This window comes from Ascaphus truei, chromosome 3, assembly GCF_040206685.1.
Source record: "Ascaphus truei isolate aAscTru1 chromosome 3, aAscTru1.hap1, whole genome shotgun sequence".
NCBI classification, from domain to species: domain Eukaryota; kingdom Metazoa; phylum Chordata; class Amphibia; order Anura; family Ascaphidae; genus Ascaphus; species Ascaphus truei.
This window is the reverse complement of record NC_134485.1, coordinates 388,564,546-388,572,248: the sequence shown is the minus strand read 5'-3', so window position 1 is coordinate 388,572,248 and position 7,703 is coordinate 388,564,546.

Here is a 7,703-nt window from a genome sequence, read left to right as displayed (position 1 = left end):
CCCCCCAGTTTGCGCACCCCTGGTTTATATGATTCAATCAACAAATGTAACTAAGGATGCTACATTGGGGAAACCAGTCAAAAACTTCAAGGCAGAATGAACATGCACAGACACTCAATACAACACCATGAAGAAGGAAGATACTGCTCTCCAGCGGGACATCGTTTCTCCCTACCAGATCATTCCTTAAATTATTTAAAAATCAAAATCCTCAACGGAATGTTTAAACGCACCCAAGAATGGAAAACATTTGAACACAGAATGATAAGACTCTTTGACACCAAAACAAGAGGACTTAATGCGGATATGGGGTTTCTCACACACTATCATAATTTTTTGTAATGGTCCGCCCTGCCTCCCTGCCAATGTTTCATCCAAACCTTTCCTCTCCCCCCCCCCCCAGCATCCCTTTGCCCCCCTGTGCTGCTGTTGATGTACAGCCCCCCCATCCCTTATTCTCACCTTCCTTGTCACCGTTTTTATTACCCTTCCAGTGTCTTCAAACATCCCTTTCTCACCCCACCTCAATACATCTCTATTTTTCCCCCTTTTCTTTCTTTTCTAATCTTGGTTTAAAACATACTGTAGAATCCTTTGTAAATCAGTATTGTTTTACCTGATGAAGAGAGGAAAACTCTCAAAAGCCTGTCTTACTACATTGATTGTTAGTCCAAATAAAAAAGGTATTACCTAATACTGAAGAACTCATTTATTCTGCACTATCGCAACTGGACTAACACGGCTATTTCCATTAAAAAAAATATATACAGTATATATAATGCTTGTAATGAATTTCAATTTTGGATGCAGTATTTAGGGTCAGGGTGTATTAGTATTGTCTTTTTGCTTTTCCATATACGTTGGTCACACCCAAGACCGAGAGATACATGCTGGTGGAAGAGTTATAAAGTGCATGTTGAGATAAATGTAATCTACACTTGTCCTGACATATGAGTTTTACATTTCAACCGGTTTCCTGTCAAAGGGTCATACAACATGAATCCTCGCGCGCTCCCCGGCATTTAATTTAAATGTCATGGGGACGAACACGGGGCCTATAAGTGCCGCGCCCCCCTCCCCAGAAAATTGTGAGCCCCGTTTGCGCACCCCTGATATAAGGTACCCAGTGGTTCTTGGGCTTTAATTAAATATTACTTATTTCTGTGAGACAGATTGTGATAGCGCTAAGTCCCTTGTGATCTTTGGATTTTTCATTTATCTCTGCCTTTCGGCGCTCAAATTAGATTGCAAGCTCTTTTGTGTTGTAGTGCACAGTAGATATTTTTAATCATAGTGGAATAAAATGGGTCATACAACAATAAGATGAACGTGAATTAGAAAATGTATCAGAAGATATTAGTTTCTTCTACATTATTTATCTATCTAATGTATCCATGTGGAGGGTGGTACTGTGTTAGCCTGTATAATAAAGACTCAGTAAAAATAAGAACAAGTTTAGGGTAAAAATTGTACATTTTAATGGCTAGCTGATGTTACAAGATAAGTGCAAGATTTCAGGACAACTAAAGTCCCTTCTTCAGACTATTTAAAAAACCACATAATAATATGGAGTATGAAATGCAGGAAGAGCTCATTTAATTGTGGCTCATCAAATGAGATCTACTTAAGAATGTGCACTAAGGCAGCGGTGCGCAAACTGTGGGGCGCGACCCCCAGGGGGGGCGCGAGACTGCCGACGGGGGGCGCGGGGTTTACAGAGGCCCCGCGCGCTTCCCGAAGGCACTTAAATTAAGTGCCGGGGGAGCTGCAGGGCCTCTGTAAACCATACTTACCCGTGGCTCCGGCGGCTTCCTCCCGGCGTCGCCATGGCAACGCGGCGGCAAAATGACGCTGCGAGGTCATGTGACGTCATTACGCCGGAGCGAGGGTAAATTGGGGTTGGGGGGGGGGGGGGCGCGGGAGTGAGGGGACAGCCGGCAGGGGGGCGCAGGGAAAAAAGTTTGCGCCCCCCTGCACTAAGGCATGGATGGCAGTTTTTATGGAGGGGAAATAGTACAAACGCTTAGAAAAAGAATGCACATGCATCGCTTTACCATCAACAAGCAAGAAAATAGACACATTTATTGGGAATTAGCATTAAAGACATGCAAGGGACATTCTAAAGGGATTTCAAACAGAAAAACGTAGGAATAAAACTCACGCAAAACTGTGACACGGACACATGTCTGAGCAGAGATCCGAGTTTTAAGTCACACTGCCCTACATAAAACACTTGGCGATATTCAAATCAAATAAGCTTTATTGGCATGACATAAATATTTCAGTATTGCCAAAGCTTGAATAACGGGGTAAGGTATAATGTTACACATTACATGGGTCACAGTTACAGGTGCCCAAACCAGGAATTATTTTTCTGGGGCGCAAAGTTTTTACCTGCCCCGCGCGTCGTGATGTAATTGCGTCACGTCATGGCCATGTGTTGCCATGATAGCGCAGCATCAAATGACGCTGTGACGCAGCAAAGTCAATGGAAGAGGGAATGTACCCTTGCATCCCTCCCCAGTTGTGCTACTGTACAGTTACATACAGGGATGTGGAGTTTAGTGGGCGTCTCTTAGTCTGTGATCGGTGCTGATATAGTGGGCAGCCAGTTTTGCTGCGGTTTCATCTTCTAGGAGGATTGCTATTTTGTGGTTCTCTTCTATATTATGACATTTATGGATAAAAGCTGTGTGTTTCACAAAGTGGTCACTCCTCACCTCCTCACTCCAGAATATTTTGTGCAGCGCAGAAGGAAGCGTGTTTCATCTTCTACTTCTCCTAGCTCACATCGCTGGCACAGTCTCATCTACCGGGGCTTCTAGTTCTGTCTGTGTCTGCCTGTTTCTATTTCCAGGTTGTGGGCACTCATTCTGTATTGGCCAAAGGACGGTCTGTCTCTGTTTTGGGTAATTTACCTTGAGTAGGTAGGGTGCCAGGGTGTATTCTCTCTTTAGACTGTGGTAGGTCTCCAGCTTCTTTGAGCTCTGGATATCATTTTCCCACATTGTCACTTGCTGCTTCTTCATTTTCCTGGTGATTAATATTCATATTCACTAATAAGTGCTACTCCATACGACACCTTTCATGCTGGAGAGCATATTGCAGCCGAGTTCAAGTTAATGGCCAGAAAGAGCCCATTCAGAAGGAGGGACCCCCGCAGTGTTAATCCTGATGGGAAATCCCCCCCGCTCTGCATTTGGCAGTGATCAGGCCACAGTTTGGTTGTGGTTCACCCATAACAAGTGCAGGATAGGGTGCAGATAAATCATGCTCCATCTGTAACTGAATCAACATTAGCAATCACCATTGATGACACCCCAGAAATGCATGGTGATCCTGCAGTTGCTATCCTATTTAGTTTTACATGTAACCCATCGACCCCCTCCCCCCCCCCCAACCTCATATCGGGTACCCAAGGGTGTCTCTTGGTCTGGCTACGTGTGTCTGAGTAGCAGACCATACCTGCTAGCAACAGGAGGGCCTGAGTCTCCCACGGTGACATGGGGAACAACAGGATAGGTTTCTGGGGCGGATGCCTTTGTTCTCGTCAATGGTGCAGCGCCTCCATCTGTAGTAGGCCCCAGGGATACGGGTGGAATTCCTACTGCAGAATCCCCTCCCAGGGACGAGAGATTCCAGTCTCACACACTGTCTCTTTAAATAGCAGCAGCTCTTTATTAACTTCTCAGCAGCAGCAGACAGGTACAGATCATATATATACACACCCAGCCTGCTGTCCTCCAGGATGTCCCCCTGACTCCACTCTGGGCCTAAGGGCCACCCAGAGTGGGTCTAGCTCTTCCCTTGCCCCCTAAGCAGGGCAAGAGGTATTTGGTCCACCTATATATCTAACAGCTCTACTCATTCTCCTACTACTACACTCTCCACTCTCTTGACTATAACACACTAAAATACGAATCACACTGTCATAAGTAGATTCAGCAGGCACCGCCCCTGTGTCTCTTGATTGGACACAGAGTAAGGTGACTTACCTTCACTATCTCACGGCAAGTGCTTGAGGTGGGGGAAACCCATGATAACTCCTGGCAGACCTGCCCTTACACAGGGATTACTGACAGGAGGAGAGTAGAAATATAGCCCATAAACATACCAGGGCTACATACAGACAACCGATTCTCTCAAAGAAGGGAAAAACAGCAACTCCAGAGAACTTGGAAGAAGAATATTCAAATTGTGCCCTATTATGGCAGACCTGGAAGTATTAGAACCCTGCAATGCTGTTTCAATTGCAATACTCTTGCAAAAGGTGCTTGACAAATGTGCAAAAAAATGGGAAGATGTTGTTTGTTTTGCCAGTGACAATGCAAGTTACATGACAAAATGTTGCAAGGACTTAAAGGAGGCAAAATCAGACTTCAAAGCTTTTCCTTTACGTGACCCGTGTCACTCTTTAGATGGTGTTTTGAAAAACGCTTTAAGTTCATGTGAAGTATTAAAAAAAAGCTGTTGATTTTATTATGCCTTCTGGGGCTCTTTTTAAGTGTGCAAGGTAACGCAAGCGGAAGAACTATGGTGTGTGTACCCGACATGGAGTAAAATAGAAAGTAATACCAACGGTTACTCAGGCTACACCCTGTTTCTAGAACATACTGGGTTGGTCACCTCGTCTAGGGTGACTCAGCAGGGATTAGGCTCAGCCCCTTTTTTGCCTGGAGACAGGGAGTTAGAGAGAGGTGATAAATAGGAGGGGAGAAGAGTCCCACCCTTAGATCCCTGGAGGGGAGGAGCAGTGGCTTCTCACAGATGTGTATAGCACTGTAAATAGTTAGGAGAGTGTAGATGGCCCTGTGCTTGTTTTCTTAGATAGGGAAGTGCCCTCATAGTCAGGCTCCCGAGAAATATGTGGAGCTCCCAGAGGGGAGGCCTGTCTCCCCTAGGGGTTACCCCAAATGGTACCCCTGGGACTCTTAAAAGAATAGCAACTGGTGGCCCTGGACACCCTCCCTTTGTGAGCATCACAGGGGAATGCAGTGTGGGGCCCACTAGAGAGGGACCACCTCTGCCATCCCAGCACTGAAGTGCTACCAGAGGGATGGTCAGAGCAAGATATAGAGTCAAAGCCGGTCTGACCAAAGATATAAAAGATTAGCCCATGCAGGGGCCCAGAAGGTAACAGGAGAGTATGTACCATGATGAATAAGATGGTTGGTATACTTAATCAACTAATTTCAATGTTCTAAGACTGTGCCTTTCTAGGAATGCAGTAATGCACTTGGAGAAGTTGTAACTCTAATGAGATGCCAATAAACACCATTCTGTTCATCACTATAAAGTTCCTGGTGACCATCCTTTCTCCATTACCACCCAGCTACACGGACGCAGCACCCTGATAAGGTAATACACAGAGGAAGCCAAATATACAGACTATCCGATGTAAAGTGCCTAGGAGCCGAGCAGCGTGGGTTACACACGTGTGCATCCAGTGCTTACCATAGCAGGGGTCTAAACAAAGCTCCTACTGGAGAGTGGGTAGCACCTTCTGTGATTCTGGTCCAGCCACAAGTGTTTACCATCTGAAAAACAGCAGTTACTCGAGGGCATCTTAAGATTATTTTATGATTCTATGAATAACAAATGGCACGCAATGCTTCAGCATAACATCCCTTCTCCCACCGTGGCATTTGAAATGCAAGAGGTATCCTTTTGGTACACGGTTCAGATCCATGACTTATTTCGGAAAGGAGAATATAGCCAGGATTATAGAAATGATGTTTTTTTTATTTTCAGTGTTCTCCAGCGCTGATGGTCTGGAAAAGGAATTTCATCAATACGCTGCAAAACCAATACCAGAAAACAGTTCATTGTTATTGGAAAGGAAAATTAATATGTTGGCCTGATTTGGCAGAATGTACTTTGAATAATCTTGGTCTTTCAGTGCTAATGTGGAACGGGCCTTCTCAGAAATTAAAATATTTACTGCAAGAAAAGAGAGAACTAAAATGTCTAAGGAATCGCTCAAAAAGTATTGCATGGTGTACAACAACAAATTTGTTAACTAGACTTAGCTGTTATTTAAATCTTATGATGTGTACACCATATTATGAAAAATCTCATTTTAAATGAGTAACTCATTTTTCATAGCACAGTTACATTGATAAGAAACAATGCACTGCTCATTTAACAGAAAAGTACTGTTAAATGCACTTTTAAGGTTAACTGAACCTTCTTTCTTAATGAGGAAAAATGAGTGACTAATTTAGAATTTTAGACAGTAAAAAAAGCCATATTAAAATTTTTTGGACTTTTCTTGCCTTGATCCTTTCAGTGTTATGACCAGGGTTTCCACCTTCTACTGAAGGGCAAGCGGGAGATTTTTTTTTTTTAATGCCTTGCTTACCTTCAGCGACATCTCCCGGCATCTTCCCCCTGCAACTCTTCTCAATATGGCTGCGTGGTGTCACATAGCGCCGCGTTGTCATGACAACAGGACGCTATGTGATGTCAAGTTGCCGTGGCAACTGGACGCCGTTTGATGCATTGCGTCTTGACATCACGTAGCGTCTCGACATCACGTAGCGTCTTGTTGCCATGCCAACGAGCGTCACATGATGTGGCTATGTCACGTGGTGTTCCCGTTGGCATGGCAACACGGCGCCATTTGACACAGCGCAGCCATATTGAGAAGAGTTGCAGGATGAAGATGCCGGAGCATGCCTGGAGACGCCGCCCACCCAGGGTTACCGCCACCCGAGGTTTACTAGGTAAACTCGTAGCCCAGGAGATAAGAGGCCGAAACACGTAGTATACGGGTGAAATCCGGAGGGGTGGCAAACAAGTTATGACAGAATGTATGCTATAGCTATGCATGGTTTACTTTGCCTGTTATGTCATTTTTATTTTTATGATCTTTTTTCTTTTCTTATATTTTCTTATAGCACAGATCACCTTTCGTTGTACCGAGTAAGCAAGGGATAAAAAAAAGGTTTAACTGCTGTAAATGCTCTCAGATTACAATTTACTCCATGTATATGATGAGGATTTGGTCTAAATTGACTGTTTACTGAGCAATCTCTTTTTCACGGCAGTTATATGAAAGTATGCAATGCTCATTTAAAAGAGCAATCATTTTTACACTTAAAGCAGCAAAATGTGAAAAATCCTATATATTTATTTTAAAATAAATCAGTTCTGTAGTATTAGATAATACTGTCTGCATTTTTTTAAACTCCTAATGCCATTTTTAATGATTTTTTAAAAATGTACAGTTATCCTTTGGTTGCTACAGCAATCATTTAGAAAGTCACATGCACTTCTTCTTTTCAGTCTCTCACACACACCATTTTGAGCTCTGCCCTTTGGCAGCAAAGTATCACAAACGGTTGTGTTCCAAGCAGCAGACTGTATTACTCTGAAAGTTGTAACAATAATGTGTTACACTTAGTAATATATGTTACAGTACATATCAGCTGCAGCATTTCACTGACTGCAGCATAGAGTCAAAAGGCAGTAATTTCATTAGGCCACAATCAGAATTGTTACAGAATTATAACAGGAGCACCAAACAGTTGCTAGCTTAGGTAAGAATGTAGAATTATCCATTGTCACATGCTTTACATATAAGAAAAAGGGGGAATGTAGTATTTCTGCTTTAAGGTGAAACAAGCAAGACATTCTTTCTTAATGACATTTTTTTGCTCATTTAGGATTTCAGCAAGTGCTGATGCGGCTTTTTCAGAGAT